This window comes from Rhinopithecus bieti, unplaced genomic scaffold (genome assembly GCF_001698545.2).
Source record: "Rhinopithecus bieti isolate Rb0 unplaced genomic scaffold, ASM169854v2 scaffold_11380, whole genome shotgun sequence".
NCBI classification, from domain to species: Eukaryota; Metazoa; Chordata; class Mammalia; order Primates; family Cercopithecidae; genus Rhinopithecus; species Rhinopithecus bieti.
This window is the reverse complement of record NW_016807225.1, coordinates 1452616-1467012: the sequence shown is the minus strand read 5'-3', so window position 1 is coordinate 1467012 and position 14397 is coordinate 1452616.

The following is a 14397-nucleotide window of genomic DNA, read 5'->3' as shown; positions in this document are numbered from 1 at the left end:
TTTTTTTTTTTTTTTTAACTTAAAAATACGTTTTGGAAATTATCCCATAGCATTCCATAAAGAAATTTCCCTTTCTTTTCCCTCATGCAGTAGTTCATTGCACCACACTTTAACACGTTTCCTACTGAAAGCAGATTGTGTGGTGGCTCACACATGTAATCTCAGCACTTTGGGAGGCGGAAGTGGGAGGATTGCTTGAGGCAAGGAGTTCAAGACCAGCCTGGGCAACATAGTGAGCCCCGCCCCCGCTTACAAAAAAATAAGAAAAGAAAAACAGAAAGAACCTAGGCTCTTGACAATATCAACACGTAATGGGTATTTTATATATATTAACTGTTTTCATTCTTACAAAAACCTTGAGATAGGTGCTCTTAATGTAACCATTTCCAAAGGGAAACTTGAGGCAAAAATAGGTAACTTGTTCAATGTTACACACCTAGTAAGCAGAAGAACTGGAATGTAAACACAACAGTCTGGCTTCAGAACCTGCACTTTTAGTCTATGTACTGTGGTATCTTCTATTAAAATTGTATGAAATCAACAAAACCAGAAGTTGCCCTACCTTTAGACTTATTATATAAAATGATACATTTCTCTGTTGTTTATATAAGTTTGAATGGAGTTCTCAATCACTTGCAGTCCAAAGCGACTTGATATTGGGTATTTATCTGTTTTTAGTTGATTTGTAACATCTATTTATATACTGTATTTAAGATACCAACCATTTGACTGCCATTTGTGTTGCAATATTAGTATTTTTAGAAATTTTGTCCCAATTCTCATATATTCCTGTGGGAGTGCAAATTAAAGCACCTTTTAGTAGCTGTTTTAGTTGGGAAAACAGCAAAAGACTTTAAAATGTTCATTTATACCTTTGAGCCAGCATATCCATGTTTAGAAATGCATTCTAAGAAAATAATCAGAAATAGGCATACGGTTATCCATAGTAATATTTTGCTTATATTTTTGTTGTTTTCTTTTCTTTTCAAGACAGAGTTTTGGTTTTGTCGCCCAGGCTGGAGTGCAATGGTACAATCTCGGCTCACTGCAACCTCCGCCTGCTGGGTTCAAGTGATTCTCCTGCCTCAGCCTCCTGACTGGCTGGTATTACCTGAGCCAGTATGCCTGGCTAATTTTTGTATTTTCAGTAGAGATGGGGTTTCACCATGTTGGTCAGGCTGATCTCAAACTCCTGACCTCAAATGATCCGCCCACCTCGGCCTCCTAAAGTGCTAGGATTACAGACGTGAGCCACTGCGCCCAGCCCACAGTAATATTTTTCACTTTATTATTTTAACACAAAATCAGAAATAAACCTAAATATTAAAATTAGGAGATTGGTCTAGAACATTATAGTACAAAAGTACTTTAAACCTGGCTGTTACCATGCTCACGAGCTATATTACCTTGATATAAAGTAGTCTAATTAAAATTTGGAGCTAAAATGGTATAGCTTTATTCTCTTCTTTATTCTCTTAAACTTGGAAGATGAGCTACTTTCTTTTTTTTTCTTTTTTTTTTTTTGAGACGGAGTCTCGCTATCACCTAGGCTGGAGTGCAGTGGCCGGATCTCAGCTCACCGCAAGCTCCGCCTCCCAGGTTCACGCCATTCTCCTGCCTCAGCCTCGGGAGTAGCTGGGACCTGCGCCCGCCACGTCGCCCGGCTAGTTTTTTGTATTTTTTAGTAGAGACGGGGTTTCACCGTGTTAGCCAGGATGGTCTCGATCTCCTGACCTCGTGATCCGCCCGTCTCGGCCTCCCAAAGTGCTGGGATTACAGGCTTGAGCCACCCTGCCCGGCCTGAGCTACTTTCAGTTGAAAGTAATTCTTGTTTTTGAGACTTGAAAGCTGAAAGGTACCTCAGGTACTTTGTAGTTACCATGTATCTTTGTGATTCCTCAAAACTGAAATGGAAATTATGATTGTGTATTTGTTATAATTATTTTCAAAACAAAAGAATGTTATAGTACAGTCATAAAATGGAATATTGATTTTTGGAATTTTGATATGGTAAGTGCTTAACAATAAGGAGAACTGTTGATAACATATTGTCAGTTTTGTTTATTTTTTATTTTTTATTTTTATTTATTTATTTATTTTTTGAGATGGAGTCTCGCTCTGTTGCCAAGCTGGAGTGCAGTGGTGCAATCTAGGCTCACTGTAACCTCTGCCTCTGGGGTTCAAGCGATTCTCCTGCCTCAGCCTCCCAAGTGGCTGGGACTACAGATGCGTGCCACCACACCCAGCTGATTTTTGTATTTTTCGTAGAGATGAGGTTTCACCGTGTTAACCAGGATGGTCTCCATCTCTTGACCTCATGATCCGCCTGCCTTGACCTCCTAAAGTGCTGGGATTACAGGCGTGAGCCACCACGCCCGGCCATATTATCAGTTTTAAAAGGCGGATTGCACACAATCACTCTTGAAAATAGTTGGGCAGTCCCTTTCAAAACTGAAAATGAACTTATAATACAACCCAGCAATTGTATTTTTGGTGATTTATCCCAGAGAAATGAAGAACGTCCACATAGGAACTTGCAGGTGAATGTTCATGGCAGCTTTATTCATAATAGCCAACAACTGAAAACTGCCCAATGTCTTCCAACTGGTGAATCTTTACACAAACTGTACATCCATACCATGGAATACTGCTTGGGAATAGAAAGGAATGAAATATCGATACATGCAACAACTTAGACTAACCTCAAGGAAATTGTGCTGAGTGAAAAATCCCATCTCAAAAGTATAGACCAAGTGTGGTGGCTCACGCCTGTAATCCCAGCACTTTGGGATGTTGGGACAGGCGGATCACTTGTGCTCAAGAGTTCAAGACCAGCCTGGGCAATATGATGAAACCCCGTTTCTACTAAAAATACAAAAAAAATTAGCCAGGTGTGGTGGCGCATGTCTGTAATCCCAGCTACTCGGGAGACTGAGGCACAAGAAGCGCTTGAACCCGGGAGGCAGAGGTTATAGTGAGCTGAGATCGCACCACTGTACTTCAGCCTGGGTAACAGAGCAGGACCCTGTGTCAAAAAAAAAAAAGTGTACGTACTGCATAACTTTGCTCATGTAACAATCATGAAATAACATAATTATAGAAATAAAGAATAGATTAGTGGCTTCCAGGAGTTACAGATGGGTGGGATGTGTGGCTACAAAGGAGTAACACTAGGAATCTTGTGATATTAATGGTACACTTGGGTTTCTTGATTGTGGTGGTGTAAGGCTACCTGTGATAAAATTGTGCATACGCACACACACAGACACACACACGCGCGGAATGCATGTATGACTGGTGAAATCTGAATAAACTCTATGGATTGTACCAATGTCATTTTCTTGGTTTTGGCATTGTGTCATGGTTGTATAAAATGTTAGCATTGCAGTAGTCTGGGGGGAAGGATGCAAGAGAGAGAAGGGGATATATTTCTTTGTAACCTCCTGTGAATCTACAATTATTTCAAAATAAATAGTTAAACAAATTAAAACCAGGATTTATGAAATAAAAACATCTATTTAAAAGAAAATTATAAAATTATAAAGCATTACATTTGGGGGTTGGTCATTTTTTTTTTAAGAGACAGGGTTACTCTGTCGCCCAGGCTGGAGTGCAGGGGTCCAGTCATAGCTTACTATAGCCTCAAACTGATCCTCCCACTCTCCCACTTCAGCCTCCCAAGTAGTGAGAACTACAGTTACAGGTGTGGGTCACCACATCTGGCTAATTTTTATTTATTTATTTATTTATTTTTTGTACAGAGAGGGTCTTGCTATGTTCCCCAGGCTAGTCTTGATCTCCTGGCTTCAAGAGATCCTCCCATCTTAGCCTCCCAGAGCACTGGGATTACAAGCATGAGCCACTGTGCCCAGTGAATTTTTTAAATAACTCTAGCTGTAATTGTTAAATGACACACTGCTAAAATAGATCCCGAAAGAGGCTGTTTAAAGTCTCTCTCTATGTATTTTTTAAGACAGAGTCTTGCTCTGTTGCTCAGGCTGGAGCGCAGTGGCACGATCTTGGCTCACCGCAACCTCCGCCTCCCGGGTTTAAGCAATTCTCTGCCTCAGCTTCCCGAGTAGCTGGGATTACAGGTGCTTGCCACCACACCTGACTAATTTTTGTATTTTTAGTAGAGACGGAGTTTCACCATCTTGGCCAGGCTGTCTTGAACTCCTGACCTTGTGATCCACTCACCTCGGCCTCCCAAAGTGCTGGGATTATAGGCGTGAGCCACTGCACCTGGCCTAAAGTCTATAATTTTTTTAAAGCAGGATGTAAAAATAGTATATTTGGTGGGACCTCAATTTCACTCTAAAAATATATGTTATTTGTATGTATTATTATATATAAAAATATACACAATACACATACTCTTACATATACATATATATGTATATAGATGTGTGTGTATGTGAAGTGTGTATAATGACATATACGATGACATTAACAATGACTATCTCTGGATAGTATGATTACAGGTTTATCAGAGACAATTGCTCCCAAAGCCATTCTCCCCCACTGTGGTAACAGAGTTTTAGCTGGGTAAATAGCCACCCAGAATAGAAATTACATTTCCCAGTCTCCTTCACAGGTAGATATGGCCATGTGACTATGTTCTTACCAATGGGAAGGTGTGGAAGTATTAATATTTTGTTGCTGCTTCTGAGAACCTTCCCTAGGAGATAGTTGGGATGGGTCTTTGGTCTCTTCATCATTTTGTCTTTCTTGCTGCATTTCTGCTCTGCCAGCTTAGGTGATGAGGATGCAGGTCCTACTGTAGGGATGGCAGAGGAGTGAGCTAGAAGGAGCCTGGACACTCTGAGCTGTGGAGTGGAGCTCCCATACCAACCTGGAATATTTACCTTTGGGCTTCATACAGCTGAGAGCTAAATAAACTTCAGTCTTGTTTAACTTCCACAGTTATCTTGGAGTTTCCATCATTTGCAGTCACACCCAACTTTAATAAAATGCAAGAATGATTTTTACTTTTGTTTGTGTACTGTTCTGTATTTTCCAAAATTTCTACAATCAACATATGCCATTCATAATGAGAAATAAAAGTTATTTGTAAGTAACATAAGAAATCCATCAGGCCCCTTCTTTCAGCCAGAAATATGATTATGTTGACCAAATCTTCCAGATTTTCCAGAAATGTCCCAATTCCAAACATTATGGACGATTGTCTGCATAATTATCAAATAACAGTTTCCCGGACTTAATTTGGAGAATATGGTGATTATGATGATAATTCTCAACTGGGGGCAGGGAGGCTTACTAAAATGTTTGTGACTTTATCCTCCTGTTCTAAAAAATCTCCTTTAGGCCATAGGATCATTTCCTTTTCCTGAAGGCCTTTGACTCAACACTTGGGCATGTGAATGTACTACTGTTTTTATCCTTCTCTGATTGTTTTGGTGGATAAGTCATGTCTCTATGCAACCTGAGAACAAGTGCTATTGTAGTAGACACCTGTTGTTTTTGTCTGCCCTGCACCCGCTTTCCATTGGGAACTGCCCTTCCTCATCTCATGTGATTTGGGTGGAACTGTCAATCCCAGCACCTCTTCGTGCCCCAGGTGGCCCCCAACCACATGCCTGGCCCCCCACACCTGGGACTGGTCCATCATCCAACTTCCATGCTGATTGGTCATGCAAAGCCGTTCAGTCCTTCCCTGTGATTTGCTATATGGACCCTGGAAGAAAGCAGGTTTCTGTCCTCATCTGCTGCAAAGAGTTTGGCTTCGGACTGGCAGTGGCTACCTTTCCTGCCTCATGGGGAGAGCTTGTCTAGTGTAGAAGAAAGTCAGCCAACTGCTCCAGGAGAAGCAAGTAGAGTCCAGTCCTAGACAGAGGGAGAAAGAACAAATGAGTTGATGATCTGAGATGAGCTGATGTGGGCCCTTAGATCTAGCCATGCCTGAAAGTAGAGTCACCCTTGGACTTCTCAACAAATTCCCCTTTGGTTTAACTTTTTGGGTTGCTAGAGCCTTGACTAAGCTTCTTGTGTCCTCCCAGGAGCCCCAAAAGTTCGTTGATTGCTTCTGCTAAACAAGAAACTAATCTTGCTCTAAATACGGATTTATATTTTGTGGCATCTGGTTCTGCTCTTGAGCTTCCCTGACACTTGATCATGGTCAATTGCTAGGAATTGTTTTGTTTTGTGTGTGTGTGTGTGTGTGTTTTTTTTTTTTTTTTTTTTTTTTTTTTTTTTTTTTTTTTTTTTTTTTTTTTGAGAAGGAGTCTCACTCTTGTCACCCAGGCTGGAATGAAATGGTGCAATCTCAGCTCACTTCAACCTCTGCCTCCTGGGTTCCAGTGATTCCCCTGCCTCAGCCTCTCAACTACCTGGGATTTACAGGCATGTGCCACCATGTCTGGCTAATTTTTGTATTTTTGGTAGAGATAGGGTTTCACCATGTTGGCCAGGCTATTCTCGAACTCCTGACTTCAGGTGATTCACCTGCCTCAGCCTCCCAAAGTGCTAAGATTACAGACAGGCATGAGCCACTGTGCCTGGCCAATTGCTAGGAATTTGAAGGGCAAGTCTAATGACAGACACAGGTAGTGGAACCAGGGTATGTGATTAGAAAAAAAAACAATCTTACCCTATTGTTAGTAGGATCGTGTATTAACCGTTGCTCTTCATAGATCAACATATTTAACATATAACAAATATTTATTATGCACCTTTATACCAAGCACCAACACTGCATAATGGAAAATAGGCCCTGTACAAGGAGAAACTCAATACTAATAAACAGATCATCGCTTACACTTTAGAGGATTTTTGCTTTTTGGTTAGAGACTTTCATTTTCCATATCTCTTTTGGTGTCTACAACGGCCCTACGAGATGGATTGGTTCTGGTCAACAGATAGTTATTCTGCAATTGATAGGGCCCTTCCGCTAAGTGAGAATGTCCAACCGTTTAGGTACACAAAGCAATATAGTCTGTGATTCTGAAAGAAAAAAAAGTGGCGATCAAGGCCCAGTAGCCAGTTATTCTCTTAGTCACTGAATGTTCAATCATTTAAAAGCTGGGATTTGGAAGTCACACACATCTCCCAGAGTGTACACCTCACAAGCCGGGTGATCTTGTCTGTCAGTGGAGATGTTAGTAACAGGGACCTTTGATAAATGGTAAGGATCTGAAATATTTAGAGATATGTACTACTACTGACCTTTTTTTTTTTTTTGAAACAGAATCTCATTCTGTCACCTAGGGTGGAGTGCAGTGACGCGATCTCGTCTCCCTGCAACTTCTGCCTCCTGAGTTCGAGTGATTCTCGTGCCTCAGCCTCCTGGGTAACTGGGATTACAGGTGTGGGCCACCATACCTGGTTAAGTTTTGTATTTTTAGTAGAGATGGGGTTTCATCGTGTTGGCCAGGCTGGTGATCCACTGGCCTTGGCCTCCCAAAGTGCTGGGATTGCAGTTGTGAGCCACAGCGCCCGACCTACTACTGATCTTTAAAGTAGCAGGTCTGGATACTCATTACATGAGAGAATTTTTAGAACTCTCTATAAAAGGTGATTCTGGTAGACCTGGTTGTAATTTCAGATGGGATAATTCAGAGAAAAATAATATCAACTTATATTTTGATAACTCCTCTCTTTGAAGGACTCCCCAGTTATTATAACTACCTGAGAACATCTCTCTCAAGGACTCCTTGCATGGTGGTGCAGCCTAGTCCAGATGCCTATGTCCTGGGTCCCAGCAGATTCCTGCCACTCTAGGAGCAGACATGACCCTCGGCGACCAACCTGCAGGCAGTGAACCCCAGAGGCCCAGAACTCCCTCACTCTCATCTGACTCCCCTCTGTCCCAGGAATAGTTTCTGTCCCTGGTTTGATAGCCATGGCCAGGAATATTCTAACAGTCATGTCTAACTTCAGAGGGTAGTTTGATTAACTGGTTTCTGAGCAGGGTTTTCGGGCGAGAAGGCAAAACTTCTCAAGCTGCTCTCTCCACTGCACAGAATGTGGAGGTGGGGATAACTGAGGTCAGAAAATTCTTTCCAATCTCAGGTAATTTCCCTTTTTGGGGCTTGAGGAAGAAGAATCACAGTGGCCTGCACTGATGAAGCGCCTGCATTGTGCCAGAGACTTTTTATAATCACCTCGAAGTCTCCCAGGGCTCTGTATGGTAAATGTTAACATCTTCATTTTACACCAGAGGAAGCTGAGGCTCAAGTTGAGTGGCGTGCCCATACAACTGATGGGGACCAAGTGTAGGTTCTAACCCAGGGTGTCTGTCTCCAGAGACTGCCACAGTGCCTCCTAATTCCACCATGGCCACATCCTTCTTGTTAGAATGGGAGAAATGGCCTTGAGAGGTGTCAGACAGGGGCCAGGCTCCCGCCAGCCTCTGAAGCCTTCAGGACTTTGGTGATAGAGGCTCTGCGTCCCTCTCCCTGCTCCCTGAGTATGAAGCCAACAGATGAAACTGGAATGGGTGCCGAGGAATCTGGGCATCAGGCTTCTGAGAGCCGAGCCCCAGCCTCGATAAGATGCCTGGCACACACCTGAGAGCACCGGGGAGTGGAGAGGAAGAGTCCTGCTGGGTTCTGAATGCAGGGCCACCAGTCCTTATCCCCTAAGGGAAGAGAGCACAGAAACTTCCCAAGGCTCATAGGCCCCAGCCTGGGGTGGACGGCTCTGCAGAGCCCGGTGGCCAGTCACACTCCGTGGGAAAGCCTTGGCCCTGGCCCGCCGGGGAGCCACGCTGGTGCCGCCTCCTGCCCACGGCTTGGCTCAGCGGGTTCCCAAGTGGCTTTACTTCCTCCTCCCTCTGGCTCCCACCTCCCACAGTCCCCAGGGAGACAGGGAGGCCACTGGCAGAGTTGACCCTCAGTCCCTGAGTCCCACAGGCTCCTGCAAGTCCCTTCCCCCACACACCTCAGAGCCAGGCTTCCCCAGGAGGAGCAGGAGAGGACTCTACCCCTCCCCAAGAAGCCCCTGCCCCAGGTCCATTTAGGGCTGGCCGGCCCCATCCCCACTCCTTCCGCTGTCCACTGAGGCTCCACTCTCGGCTGCAATAACAGGGCTTTGGGTATGGGCTGTTGTTTTTGCAGCTGGGATGGGGCGGAGCAGCAGCGGGAAGGCGTCTCGGGCACTGATGGTCTGAGAAAGCCCCAAGCCCACATTCCCACTAGGCCCAGGGCAGCCCCTTCCGGCTAGTGACGGAGCTGTTCCTGGGAGGCCCATGGGTGAGGCCCAAGTATAGAGGGCAGGCAGAGAAGGCGGCCAGCCAGTAGGGCTGAGAGAGTTTAGGGGAGCCTAGGAGCCCCAAGCCCTCCCTGAGCCACCCCTCCCCAGCAGACTATGGCCTTCCTCATTTCTAACTGCAGCTGGACCCAGCCTCTCCCCGCTCGCCCAGCCCCCGCACACATGTGGGAGATGCTGGAGAAAGCTTCCTTAAAACCAACAACAAACACAACAAAACATCTCATTACTAAGGGGAAAACGCTGGAAACTAAAAAGAATAAAACCAAGATCACCCCTAGTCCCTTCACTCAAAAATATTCATTATGAACATCTTGACATATTTCCCTATAAGCTATTTTAAAGTTGTGGTAAAATAGAGATAACATTAAAATTTACCATTTTAAAAATTTTATTCATTTATTTATTTATTTATTTTGAGACGGAGTCTTGCTCTGTTGCCCAGGCTAGAGGGCAGAGGCACGATCTCAGCTCACTGCAACCTCCACCTCCTGGGTTGAAGCAATTCTCCTGCCTCAGCCTCCCAAGTAGCTGGGATTACAGGCATGTGCCACCACACCCGGCTAATTTTTTTGCATTTTTAGTAGAGATGGGGTTTCACCATATTGGCCAGGCTGGTCTCGAACTCCTGACCTTATGATCTGCCCACCTCAGCTTCCCAAAGTGCTGGGATTACAGGCAGGCATGAGCCACCGCACCCGACCCTAAAATTTACCATTTTAACCATTATTTTGTGTACAGTGGCATTCATACATTCACACTGTTTTACAACCATTATCACCAGCCAGCTCCAGGACTTTTCATCTTCCCAAACTCTATACCCATGAAATACTAACTCCCCATTCCCACCTCCCCCTAGCCCCTGGCAACCACTCTTCTACTTTCTGTCTCTCCAAATTTGGCAATTCCAGGTACCTCGCATAAGCGGATCATACGGTATTTCCTGTCTGATTTCTTTCACTGAGCATATGAGCTTCAAGGTGCATCTATGTTGCAGCATGTGTCAGAATTTCCTTCCTTTTAAAGGCTGAGTAATATTCTGTTGTGTGTCACATTTTGTTTATCCATTCATAACCTGTTTTTCAAGATTATACTTTGTCAGATGTTAAATATCCTGATTTTTTTTTTTACTCAGATGTTGCCATGTCATTAAAATTTTTTTCTCAACATGATTTTTTTTTTTTTTTTTTTTTTTTTTTTTTTTTTTTTTTAGACAGGGTATCACTCCATTACCCAGGCTGAGATCATTGTGGCATAATCACAGCTTACTGCAACCTTGACCTCCCAAGCTCAGGTGATCCTCCCACCTCAGCCTCCCAGGTAGCTGAGACTACAGGTGCATGCCACCACACCCAGCTAATTTTTTGTATTTTTTGTAGAGACGGGGTTTTGCCACATTGCCCAGGCTGGTCTCAAACTCCTGGACTTAAGAGATCCATCCTCTTTAGCCTCCCAAAGTTCTGGGATTACAGGTGTGAGCCACTGTGCCTGGCCCTCAACATGATTTTTAGTGCTGCGTTTTCACTCCTTGTAGATGGAATAGCACATATTTTACCAGTATCCTACTCTTAAATACTGAGATACTTTCTTTGTCTGCTTGGTTTGTTCGTTCGCTATTATAAATGGCCCCAAGAAAAACATCTTGGTAGAAATGTTTTAGGGGAACCTCCTGTGGCCCTGCCTGACTTCTGACAGCTCAGGTAATTTCCCAAGGGAAAATCCCAGGAGTAGAATTGCTCAGCAAAGTGATTAACACTCCTCAGTCTCTTGATAAATATCCCCCCAAACTGTCCAGAAAAATCATGCCCACTGCTCCTCCATGAGCAGTGTAGGAAATCCAGAGGCTTTTCCTTTGCTCACCACACATTCATCAAATTTCTGAACACCCATGGGCTTGGCCCTGAGGACCTGGGATGCTATGCTGTGCCTCATCTCTCCCTGGAGAAAGGTGGAGACCTCTACAAACAGGGGTTCAGGGACCCAACCATCTCCTTCCACTGCCCCCCGCAGCTCCCTGTCTTAAATCCTTGATACCAGTGCCCCCTGCAGCTCCCTGTCTTAAATCCTTGATGGCCATGGAGCCAAGTGGTTCAGGAGAGAGCCAGCCTGGGCAAGGAAGTAGCAAGTAGTAGGGTGGGGGTACAGCATCTCTACCCCAGGTGTGGCTTAAGGCTGGCCTAGTTCCACTCTGCAGACCCCTTAGTGGCTGCCCAGGCAGCCCCACACAGAGGAGTAGCTATGTAAATGACAGCTGTTGAGAGTTTACTATAGGCCGGGCCTACTGACTCCTCGCACAAACCCTGTGCTACAAGTACCTTTATTATCTCCATTTTGCTGACCAAGAGACAGGGTTCCATTTGGTACTGTGTTTAAGGCACACAGCTGGTGTGTAGTAGAGCCAGGATTCATAATCAGGTTTAACTCCAGAGCTTGTGCTCTTGGTGGTTCCCACATCCTGCTGCTTCTCCTAGGGGCTCTCCTGGCATCCCAAGTCTGGGAGGAGAAAAGGAAGCGCTGTGGGCCAGTGATGGTCTGTGGGGTGGGATTGGCTCTGCCCTCTCTGCCCAGCCGTGCTGAGCCCTAGGCCAGAGACCTCTGGCCACAGGGAATGAGGAACACTCCATGTCCCAGAGGGACCTGATTAGGGCAGGAATGGGGCAACTAGGGCAGAGCAGCGGGATCCATGCTGCACACAGAAAGCCTGATTGTGTACAGACTGTGCTCTCTGGAAAAACAAGAATCATGAAGTTGTCTTGTTTTGGACAATCTGATGTCCCAGAGACCCAATGCCAAAAAAAAAAAAAAAAAAAAAAAAAAAAAAAAAAAAAAAAAAATTGGGCTGAGGAACTGGAGCCAGTGCCACTGAAGCCTTCAGGTGAAGCTGGCCCTTCAGGGGTTGGGAATGGGAGCTCCTGCAGGCTCCCAAGCTGGAACCCGGTACTGACGACTCCTAGGGGTCCAGGCCTTGGGCTGGGGAAATTATTCCACATACAGATGGGAGCAGATCAGAGGAGCTCAGAGCCCTCTGCCAGACCACAGCCTTGAGGGCCACCTGCATAGGGGCCTCACCACATCCAGGAAGCACCAAGATCTGCCTGAGCCGGAGGAGCAGGCGCAGAGGCAGCCAGGGTGGGGGCCAGCCAGGCCTCGGGCTGTCGGAGCACCCTACAAGGCAGGGAAGGCTGCTCAGCATGAACCCAGGCGGGGAGGGAGATCTTTTTTCCAGAACAAGACTCCCTGTGGGGCGCAGGGCAGAACTCCGTGGGCTCAAGAGTCTGGGACGTGCCTGCCTGGCTCCGCTCAGGTCAAGAGGGCAGCCCACTGGTCTGGCCTCACCAGCCAAAGCCAACACAGGAAATGCCAGCCAGACCTCAACATCCGGGCACCCAATTTGCTCTGGTTGGCAGGGAGCGCTGGCCTTCCCGGGCTCAGTTGTTGGCAGTGCCGGCCAGAGGGAATCATGGTGTTAGTGCTCTCTCAGGGGATGCGGGGTCCCCGGGTTTGTCCTCGTGGGCTCTCAGCCCCAGGACAGGAGGAGCTGGGCAAACACACAGGAGACCAGCAGACAGCAGGAGGGAGCCAGGCGTTTCCCTGGACGGCGGCCATCGGGCTGTTGTTGGGATCCAGTTTCAAGCTCCTTCGAGGAGAGCCGCATGGGGTCATCCCCTCCACGACGCCCCAGGAAGGAGACTGATGAGCAGACAGTTGTTAACGCCGCGCCGCCGCCGCAACCGTGGTGATTAAGGCCGCAGTAATTGGCCTCACAGCCAGGCAGGGGCCGGGCCTGACAGCCGGCAGCCGCCAGGGTCTGCAGAGTAGGGGAGGGGGCAGCCCGTGCTGTAGCTATGTGCGCTGATGGGATTACGTTGTGAACTGACACTCAATCCTCCTTAGTGATTTCCTTCCTGGGGCCCCAGCCAGGGCCAGGACTGTGGGGATGGGGATGGGCTGCAGGCAGAGAGCAGACATCAGCCTTTCCAGGCTCCTTTTAAGCTGGCCACTAGCTGGGGTGGGGGTGCAGGGTCTTCATCCAGGACTAAGCTTGGCCAAAGCCCGCTCTGCAGTCCCTCTGCAACTGCCCAGCCAGAGACATGTAGAGGATGAGCTTTTCCGGTAGGGATCCTTTTTCCCACATTCCCACTGGTGCCTGGCACTAGTTGAGCCTTGCAGGTGGCCTCCATACTCCCAGCATGGAGCCTGGCACAGAGTAAGTTTGCTAAGGATATTGGCGAACAGAATGGATGGATGTCCTCTTCCCTGATTGGCCTAAGTGCCTTCTGGGAGAATCTCCGTGACCCCCTCCAAGGTCTAGGTGGTACCTGTGGGAGCATTTTTTTGCAGTCTCAGGAGCAAAGAGCTCTCCAAAGACCACCAGGTCCCTGGCCCTGCCTCTCTAAGAGCATCCCTCCAGCCCTCTCTGCTGGGCAGCTGTTCTGCACTTCTGAGTTCTCCCCTCTGCATTCATGCCTGTGTGCATGAGAACGTGTGTGCATGCATGCACCTGGGGACGTGAGCTCCTCCACCTAGGAGGGACACTGGATATTTTCTTCCCCATGCATCCTCTGTGTCCTCTTGGCTTCCCGGGGTCCCTCCCTTGGAGGTCCTAGGCAGGAAGGAGGAAGGCTAGGTGTCTGGTGTGAAGGCCTCTGGGTCACGACCTTTCCAGAGCCTTCCTTGTTTACACTTCAGGCCTAGGCCCAGGCCACATCGGCCTCCCACCTGCTTGTCCCCTCAGGCTCTTCCCTGTGGGAGTGCCCCAGGCTCCCTGTGAGTAAGAGTTGGCTCTTGGCTGCTCTGGGCTGTGGCTGGAATAAGGGGCATCCCCTCCACTGCTGGATGTGCTGGAGGCCAGGGCGCTAGAGACTGCAGCAGCCGTGAAGGGAGTACACAGGCACAGCTGTCAGCCTCAGTAGGCAGGGGCAGAGCCAGCTCCCACTGGTGGTGTTGGGCAAGAAATGCCCCTAAGGCCTGGGGAGACATGTGCACATCCCAGGCACGTTCAGGCTGAAATGCAATCCGTCCTGCCTTCTTGCCAGGTTTGCCTTGAAAACCCCTCCACTGCCAGCTGCCCAGCTCTGCCCAGCCCAGGCCTCCAGGGCCCCAGGCTCCGCTGCCTGAGGAAAACCTGGATCCTTCAGGGAGGAGGGGCACAGCCGCATTCCAAGGAGACCT